Genomic DNA, 9,989 nt, shown 5'->3' with positions numbered 1-9,989 from the left:
CGTTCATGCTCCTGAGCCTCCACAGCTTGTGGAAGACAAGAATGTCGGTCCGTCATGCTGATATAAATGTTCGCACGACACGTGAAAATTTCATTCTCAGTATTGCAGATGTTAGAGAACATTATCAAGCGCAAACCGAGCCTCCTGAATGGGTGGCTATTCTTGATGACCTTGTAAATTTGAAAAGATTTTAATATGACTACGTCAGTCAAGTGTGACTGATGTATTTTATATGTGTACTCATGTTTTGTTTTAGTGTATTTCTGTCAAAGCAGGCAATATTAATAAAAAAAAGCAGAGTGGCGCAGTGGAAGCGTGCTGGGCCCATAACCCAGAGGTCCGTGGATCGAAACCACGCTCTGCTACATATATTTTTATTTTTCTCACATTTTACAGAAATTTCTAATCAGCGCGTTATTGCATGTCCGCGTGCAATATTGTATTCCGTGAATCGCTCCGATGCACGACGCCTCCTTTCCGCGCTTTAAGAAGCTTAAATCGTTTATTACAAATGTGAGCGAATTTACACGCATTCACAGTAAAGCAGAGTGGCGCAGGATCCCACTTCCGGTCACTGAAGTGAACGGTCGTGTTTTCATGGGCTCCAACGGAGCGGCTCTTGCGGCAATGACTCGCCGCGGAAACAGGTTTTTTGCATCCGAACAACAGGAAAAGGACTACGAGATGATTCTGCCAAGCTTGCCAACAGGAAAATTTGTCGAAAACACCGTGTTTGTGCACGCCGACATTCGGGCCCGCCCCTACCGAGTGGAAGATTTCCGCGATGCGCTGGCCAGTCTGATGTTGCTCCCCGAGGTTGTTGCCTTGGGGGCGTATCGGATGAGCCACGTGTGGGCTGTTACTTTCAAGAACGAGAAGGCTGTCAAAAAAGTAATCGACGTGGGTGAGCTGAAGGTCAAAGACTGCAGGTGCGTCGTGATTGACCCCGCCAACCAAGACGTGCGAATGAAAGTCCACTGGCTTCTTCATAACGTACCGGACGAAGACGTCAGGCGTGCTTTTGCACCGTACGGACAAGTAACGGACGTCAGCAGGGAACGTTGGAGGGTGCATGGCGTGACTGATAAAGGTTCGACAACGCGGCTTGTAACCCTCAGGCTGAAAGCGGGAGTCAAGCGAGACGAATTGCCTCATCAAGTGAGTGTAGCCGGTGAGCAGGCGCTAGTCGTTGTGGCCGGGAGACCGCCACTGTGCCTTCACTGCCATGGCAAGGGCCATATTCGGTGAGAATGTCGAGTTCCTCGGTGCAATGTCTGCCGCAAGTTCGGTCATGACGAGAAGGAGTGCACGCCGACATATGCCAACGTCACCAGTATTGATGCCTGCGAAGATCCAGCTGAGCATCTAATGGACGAGGCGGACGCAGAGGATGCAACTAAAGCCGCAGGTGACCCACTTGTGGCAGAGCCAGGGTCTTCTGTGGTCATAAAACAGGACGCAGAAGCGAAAGTCGTCTCCGCCTCCCAGGTAGTGGTGCAAGAAAAAACAAGCGACAAGGCAACCACTTCGGGGGACGTATACCACAGGCCCAACGAAGATGCGGCACCTGGGTTCGAGCCAGAGGAAAGCATAGCAGATGCTGATAGCGCCACTAGCCCCCAGGCAGGAAAGCGACCGCGAGACCAGACCAACGACGGTGAAAAAACCATAGACGGTAAAATCTGTGGTGAAGAGCCACCTTCCAAATCATCGGGGACCCGCAGACCCTCTTTCAAGCCGCGGCCGTCCATACTGGACGACCCGCGCTCGGCGGCGAAGCCGCCCTTGAAGTGCAGTGATTCACGTGCGCGGTCATGGTGACATTTTGGCAACAGAGAATGGAAATGCGCGGTTGAATTCCATGGACGGTAGAGAGTGTGAACATGCGAGTGGATCCTCTAACGAGAATTGTAAGTGGTGGGTCGCTCTTGTTATGTGTACTTGACTCGCTAGTAGTTTTCGTGCCATGCGGTTCATCGGCTCCTTTTAACAAAAATTAAAAAAATGGCTAACAAACTACAGAACCCTACACGTGTTGCGACACTTAACGTGAGAGGATTAGCATCCAGAAGGCGGCAATGTCAGCTGAGTCGCCTGCTTCTTGAAAGCGATGTTGATATTGCCGCTATACAGGAGACCAAAGTTGAGACAGAAGAGCAGACGGATCGCATGGTTTCAGTTTTCCGCCCTCGTTACAATGTCTGCGTATCCCACGCCGTGGGTAGGTCCGGTGGATGCCTACTTATTTTGAGGAAGTCTGTAGGCATACAAGAACAAAGCGTGCATGTTGATCACATGGGGAGGCTCATCGTCTGCGATTTTTTATTTTGTAACGCAAGCTGGCGAGTGATTTGTGTTTATGCTCCCAATATAGTGAAAGACCGGATAATATTTTTTGAAAGTATTTCTACGTATCTTTCCTGTGACAAAATAATTATTTTCCTTGGGGATTTTAATTGCGTATGTGCTCCTGAAGATAGGGCGAGACAGAAGCCTTTACGTGATTACAGTGCTATGGTTTTAAGCTCTGCGGTTAATGAACACGAATGGGAAGATATCGGTAACGTCTTGTCCAATTTCACGACGTATGCGCATTACCAAGGTAGCAGTCACGCCAGGCTGGACCGAGCCTACGTAACAGCCAAGCTAGTACCACTGTGCCATGACTACGCTGTCAAACACGTCTCATTCAGTGATCACATCTTGGTCACGTTTACAATAGGAACAAAGGTGAAGGAAAAATTTAACTGGGAATTGTGGAAGTTCAACGACAAACTTCTAGATGATAAACTGTTCGTTGAAGCGGCAAAAAGGAATTTAGATGAAGTCCTTAAAAGGCATCTGATAGCATCATTCATCTTTTGGAGCGTTTCAAGGAAAAGATAAAAATCACTGCAATAGAAAAAGCAACTCAGAAGCGGCATGATGAAAAGAAGAAAGAAAAAGAACTGCAAAGACAATTAGACTTTTTATTGTGTCAAGAGTGTGTACAGCCTGGTTTCCGCAGCAAAGATATTAAAGATGTGAAAGGAAAGTTAGAGCGCTTAGACGCAGAGAAGTATCGAGGTGCCATAATAAGGGCACGCGCTGAAAGACTCTGGTGCGGCGAAATGCCTACTAAGCGCGCGCTGGCCGACGAGAAAAGGATATGCTATGCAAAATGAAATTAAATCGATAAGGTATCAAAATGTTGTTACCAGCGACAAGACAGAAATTGAACGAGCATTTGTTGAGCATTTCCGCGAGCTGATAGGATGCACTAAACGAGTTGGAAAATGATTTGAAAATCACTTCTTACCCCTCATGGCTAAAGTAGACGATGACAGAAAAGCAACATTAGAAACACCGATCTCTGTGGGAGAAATAGAGCACGCAATAGATGAGTTGAGTCTTGGAAAGTCACCTGGACCTGATGGATTAAGTGCGACATTCTACAAAGCTTTCAAGAGTCAAGTTGCAATAATTTTGTACCACGTTTTTGCCGAAGCATACAAGGAAAAACATTTGCCTGTATCTTTTTGTCGGTCGTATGTTGTGTTAATTCCAAAGACGAACGACCCAACGAAACAGTTGTCAGTGGCATCATACAGACCAATTACCTTAGCAAACGTCGATTATAAAACTTTCATGAAAATATTGGCAAAGCGACTGCAAAGTGTTATTAAAGTTTTGGTTGGACCACATCAAACTTGTGGCATAAGAGGTCGAACTATAACGACAAACATTCATGTTGCTAGAAGTGTTGCGATGTTTTTGACAGGAAAGTAGCAATGCTGCAAATAGATTTAGAAAAAGCGTTTGATCGTGTCACACATGATGTTCTTTTTCGTATTCTTGAATATGTGAACGTTGGAGCTGTTATTTTTGAAGGCATCAAAATGGCTTATACGGGTTCTTCTACCAGGATACTCATCAAACACCTCACTGAGAGCATTATTGTAAGTTCTGGCATCAAACAAGGATGCCCGGCAAGTAGCCTAGTATTTTCCATTTATTTAGAAAGTTTTTACCAGAAGATACTCAACAATGAAAATGTGCATGGTTTTCAATTGATGCATGCGGAAGTTAAAGTGCTTGCGTACGCCGATGATATTGCTCTGTTTTGCGAAGACAAGCGAAGCGTTGCGGAAGCGCTTCATGACGTAACTTCCTTTTGTGAGTGCACCGGTAGTAGTGTTAACTTGAGCAAAAGTTTAGGTTTTTGGCACTGAAGTTGGGAAACCACACCATCTGTGTACAAAAAGGTGCAGTGGACGGTAACCCCTGGCCAGTATCTCGGCGTGCCGCTCCACCATTACCGAGAAAATGAGGAATACTGGAAGGATGAAAGGGAAAAGCCACGTGCTAAGACAACAAAATGGGGTGGGCACAATTTTTCTATATTTACACGTGCAACTGTCTGTAACCTTTTCCTAGTTGCGAAAGTGTGGTATGTGCTTCAAGCTTTGTCAATGTCACGTCTTTCTGTTCAAAAGCTGCACAGAGTGCTGCCTCTTTTTGTTTGGGGCTCGGGATGGGAAAGAACAAGTCGGACGAACTTGTTCCGCTCAGTGCGAAGCGGAGGGCTCGGGCTTGCGCATTTGTTCTTGCGGCAGATCGTGGCCATTTTCATGTATCTACGAGATTAGAGCGATTCTTTTCTTCGAGAAATGTTGCAAATTCGGCTACAAAGTCACATGCCCGGTTTTATCGTTTCATCGTACGCAGGGGGTCAAGTTAGACTTTGGGGCTACATGCGTGAAGTTGTTGCAGCATTTAATATATTGATAGTACGCTTTTCATTGGACTATCTACATGATGTCACAAGAAAACGGTTGTACAAAGATCTTGTCGACACAATGTTGCCTGTACCACTGTACCGCTCTGTATATGGCCTCGGACCAGGAAATGATGTCTTAAAGAGAGTGAAACGCATGCCGGTACGACCATCTGTAAAAACGTTCTTCTTCAAACTGCACATTGGCAAACTCTCTACGAAACCTTGGTTACACGAAAAAGGTATATATGTCGCAGGGTCAGTAAATTGTTACATCTGCAGAAAACCAGAGACAATTGAGCACATGTTCCTGGACTGCAGTGATGCAGTTTTTCTCTGGGACATCCTTCAAAGGACCCTGCAGAAAGACCTGCCAGTTACACCCTATGGCATCCGCTTTTTGCCTGTCGTAAACGTAGGGGGTGTGCCCTACGATAAGTTCATGGCATTGGTTCTCCATAGTGTGTACAAGACGCGGATGGACGTGATGAACGAGGATGTAAATGCGAGACCGGCGCGGGAGTACTTCATAGAAAGCATTAAATATCTCAGAGACCTGTATCAAGTGCAAACCGAGAAACCTGATTGGTATTCCTTCCTAGACAAACTTGTTGCTATAAAATGTTTTTAGCCCCATTGTGCTGGCAGACAGTCTGTCAGCATTTTTAGCATCTGTGTAGTGATTGTTCTTGCTTATGTATTTGTCCAAACCAGGCAATAAAGAAGAAAAAAAAGTAAAGCAGAGTGGCGCAGTGGAAGCGTGCTGGGCCCATAACCCAGAGGTCCGTGGATAGAAACCACGCTCTGCTACATATATTTTTGTTTTTCTCACATTTTACAGAAATTTCTAATCAGCGCGTTATTTCATGTCCGCGTGCAATATTGTATTCCGTGAATCGCTCTGATGCACGACGCCTCCTTTCCGCGCTTTAAGAAGCTTAAATCGTTTATTACAAATGTGAGCGAATTTACACGCATTTACAGTAAAGCAGAGTGGCGCAGTGGCGATTCCACTTCCGGACGTCGAGGCGAACGGACGTGCCATCATGTGCTCCGAAGGAGCGGTCTCAGCGGCCCATCTTGGCCGCGGAAACAGGAACATTCATGAAGACAACCAGGATTATCAAGTGATGCTGCCCCATCTGCCAAAAGGTCGGATTGTTCTTAATACAGTTTTTTTGCATGGTGATATCCGTGCTCGGCCGTACAGAGTCGAAGACTTCCGGGATGCCCTGGCCAGCCTGGAAATGCTCCCCGAGGTTGTCGCCTTGGGAGCTTTCCAGATGAATCATGTGTGGGCCGTAACACTGAAGAGCTCCGAAGCCGTCAAGAAGTTGTTAAGATCTGCAACAATTACTGTCAAGAGCAGGCGCTGTCTAGTCGTTGACCCGAACAACCAGGACCTACGCCTTAAAATGCACTGGGTGCTCTATAATGTCAACGAAGAAGACATACGTGAGGCTCTAGCGCCGTACGGTGAAGTTACGGAAGTTTCCCGAGAGCGCTGGCGTGCACAGGGCGTCACAGACAAGGGCTCCACAACGCGTCTGGTGAACCTCAAGTTGAAGCCGGGCGTTACAAGTGAAGATATCCCGCATCAGCTTCGAGTCGCGGGAGAGCCAGCTTTATTAGTGGTGCCTGGAAGGCCACCACTTTGCTTGCGCTGCCAAGGAAAAGGCCACGTTCGCCGGGAGTGCCGGGTGCCCCGATGCTCGCGTTGCAGGCGTTTTGGCCATGATGAAAGCCAGTGCACGCCTACATACGCAAACGTCACAGGGCCGTTGAAGAATCCAGATTCCTCGGAGCTTGTCATGGACGAGGCGGAGGCTGAGGACGCGGCAGCCGCTGAAAGTGAGGTTAAACCGCAAGTAACGCCCACAGCACCCGCCCCCTTGCAGCTGGCCGTGATGTCCGTACCATGCGAGCAGCCGGCACCGCAAGAAAGGCAGTCTGACCCGGAAAAGGACAGGCTGCACCTGTCAAAAGAAGCCAAGGAAGACTCAGCTGCAGTGACTGACTCCAACGCGCTGAGCGCAATGGAGACAGATGTGACTACGTCGTCGAGTAAGAGGGCGCACATCCAGACAGTGAAACTTGACGACCCGAATGGTGGCCTGAATGCCGAGGAGCCGCCTGCTAAAGCGGCACTGGGCCGACGGCCGTCATTCAGGCCGAAGCCGAACATTCCCCCAGACAAACATGTTGCAGACACGACGCCGAAGTAGGCGCCGGGGTCTGCGCTTTTTGGGTGCCAGCACATCAAGGTGCGAAAGACTTTCACACGCATGGACGGCTTCGGGGAGCGGAGACATCAAGCTTGTGTTGCAGAAGGTGCAAGCGTGTCAGAAAGAATTCTGCAAGGACTGGCCCAACCCGGTGAACTGTCTGCCGTGCGGTCGCGCACAGAGGTGAGCGTCGTGCGACCCGTTCGCTCCTCACAAAATATGCACGATAAAACTGGGCAGCCGCTACGAGTAGCTACACTGAATGTAAGGGGTTTAGCTGCCCGGAGAAGGCAGTACCAAGTGAGCCGACTATTTTTAGAAAATGAGTTAGATCTTGTCGCAGTGCAAGAAACTAAAATCGAAAGTGAAGAGCAGACGGACTGCGTGGTGGAAACCTTTCGAACGCGCTACAATGTTTGTATTTGTCATGCTGTGGGAACATCCGGTGGATGCGCGATCTTCATCCGCAATAACCTTGACATTTCGGATGTGAGCATTGTTGTTTCTGAAGCAGGACGATTGCTAATTGTTTACTTTTATTTTTTCGGCCAGCCTTGGAGAGTGATATGTGTTTATGCACCTAATAACGAGAACGATCGCGTAGACTTTTTCGGAAAAATCGAGCGTTACTTGAAGTGTTTGAAGCGTATTGTCATGCTTGGCGATTTCAATTGTGTTTTGATGGCCGAAGACAGAGCTAAGAATGTGTCTGGTCGCGATAAAAGTGCAAATGTACTGCAGGCGTTAATGCACAAAAATGATTTGGACGACATGGGATGGCTTCTTTCGAATGGAAATCGGCCCGTGTTCACGCACTTCCAGCGCGGAAGTAGCGCGCGGCTCGACAGAGTTTATGCCTCGGTTGACTTTGTGAACATGTGCACTAATTATGAAGTAAAACATGTCTCTTTTAGTGATCACAGCCTTGTTATGGTCACACTCGGTGGCAAGAAAAGGAAAACGCAATTCAGCTGGCAGTTATGGAAGTTCAACGTAAGACTACTCGACGACGAATTGTTTAATGGAAAAGTAAAAGGAAAAATTCAATGCATGACCCGCACAGCAGCAAAGTCACGTGCGGCTGAATGGGACCATTTCAAGAACGAAGTCAAGCTGATAGCGATCGAGAGGGGAACATTGCTCAGTCATAAAGAAAAAGAAAAAACAAGAGAATTGCAATGCCAGCTTGATTTTATGATCAGCATGGGAACAGCGAATCCCGGGAAATTCTGTAAAGAAATCCGTGAAGTTAAGGGTCAGCTCGAGGCTCTCGACGTTGAAAAATATCGATCAGCAGTAGTAAGGGCGCGAGCTGAAAAGCTCTGGATGGGGGAAACTCCCAATAAGCGCGCATTGTGCGACGAAAGGAGATATGCAACACAAAATGAAATCCGAGAGATAAGGTATCAAAACAATATTACCAGTGACATTAACGAAATTGAACGAGCATTTGTTGAGCACTATCAGAACCTAATAGGTGAAAAAAGAAGCGGGAGCTCTCCGCTAGAGCCGGAGATCCTTGATTTAATGCCAAGGTTAGATGAAGATACTCGAGCGCTTTTGGAGCAACCCATTAGCGTAGATGAAATCAAACATGCGATCACCGAACTAACGTTGGGGAAAACACCTGGGCCAGACGGCCTCGGTGCCGCGTTCTACAAAGCTTACGCCGATGATTTGGCACCCATTTTGCATGCAGTAATCACAGAGGCGTTCGAAACGAAAGAAATGCCGCTTTCTTTCCGCGCCGCTCACGTAGTGCTGATTCCGAAATCTGACGACCGTACTAAGCTGCTATCTGTGGGGGCGTATCGTCCGATAACGCTCACAAACACGGACTACAAAGTTTACACAAAAGTGTTGGCAAAGCGACTGCAGAGTGTCATCAAACTTCTTGTTGGACCACACCAGACATGTGGCATAAAAGGACGCTCTATCTGTACAAATGTGCATGTAGCCCGCAGTATTCTCGAGTGTTGTGACATTTTTGACGATCGAGTAGCTATGTTGCAGCTCGACTTAGCAAAAGCATTTGACCGTGTGTCGCATGAAGTTCTTTTCAGCATTCTTGAACATGCAAACATAGGCACTGTGATACTCGATGGTTTAAAGATGGTGTACAGTGACTGTATTATAAACATTGTGGTGAACAAGAAACTAACTGATAGTATTAAGATCAGATCATCAGTAAGGCAAGGTTGACCATTGTCCCCTTTGCTCTTTGCAATTTACTTAGAGCCATTCTGTTTATCTCTAATAAGCAATAAAAGGATTAATGGCTATAAGCTTGAATCGTCACATGTTAAAGTGCTTGCTTATGCTGACGATGTGGCAATATTTTGTACGGATAGGGAAAGTGTGCAGGAGGCAATAAGCGAGACTCATAGATTTTGCGGACAAACCGGCTGCGAGATCAACTGGGACAAGAGTATCGGCTTTTGGCATGGAAGCTGGGATGTCACGCCAGCTGTCTTCGCAAATTTACAGTGGACTGTGTCTCCTTCGAAATATCTGGGTGTGCCTCTTGAGCACTACAATAGCACTGCACAATACTGGAAAGATGAGACGTCGCGTCTAAAAGAGAAAACCGGAGGATGGCAAGGTCGCGATTTATCGATGTTTGCAAGGGCAACTGTTTGTAATTTATTTTTAATTGCCAAAGTGTGGTATGTTCTCCAATTTTTGTCCATGACACGTGTGAACGTACAGAAAATTCACAGAGTGTTTGCTGTTTTTATTTGTTGTTCCACTTGGGAGAGGGTCAGTCGAACACACTTGTTTCGTCCTGTTCGAGATGGGGGACTTGGACTGTCGCATTTGTTCTTACGACAGATTGTTTCTCGTTTTGTCTTCTTGCGTGACCAAAGTGACTTATTTTTGCGTACGATGCTTCAGGTTCGCTTGAAGGATGTTCTTCCTGAAATTATTGTGTCAAGTGCAACGCCTGTAAACTGTGGGGTTAAAGGCTACGTGCGGGAGGTACCAACTTCCTTCCGAATACTAAAAGC

General features: G+C 47.1%; 1 non-coding gene across 1 annotated transcript; it reads left to right on the top strand.

The window, feature by feature from the left end:
- The first annotated feature begins 293 nt into the window (after positions 1–293).
- Trnam-cau (transfer RNA methionine (anticodon CAU)) lies at positions 294–365 on the top strand. The gene has a single exon. It is a non-coding gene; the product is annotated as a tRNA-Met (tRNA).
- Positions 366–9,989: the final 9,624 nt, after the last annotated feature.

This window comes from Dermacentor silvarum, unplaced genomic scaffold (assembly GCF_013339745.2).
Source record: "Dermacentor silvarum isolate Dsil-2018 unplaced genomic scaffold, BIME_Dsil_1.4 Seq482, whole genome shotgun sequence".
Classification (NCBI taxonomy): Eukaryota; Metazoa; Arthropoda; class Arachnida; order Ixodida; family Ixodidae; genus Dermacentor; species Dermacentor silvarum.
The sequence above is the reverse complement of the archived record's forward strand: the minus strand, read 5'-3'. Positions and strand labels throughout refer to the sequence as shown.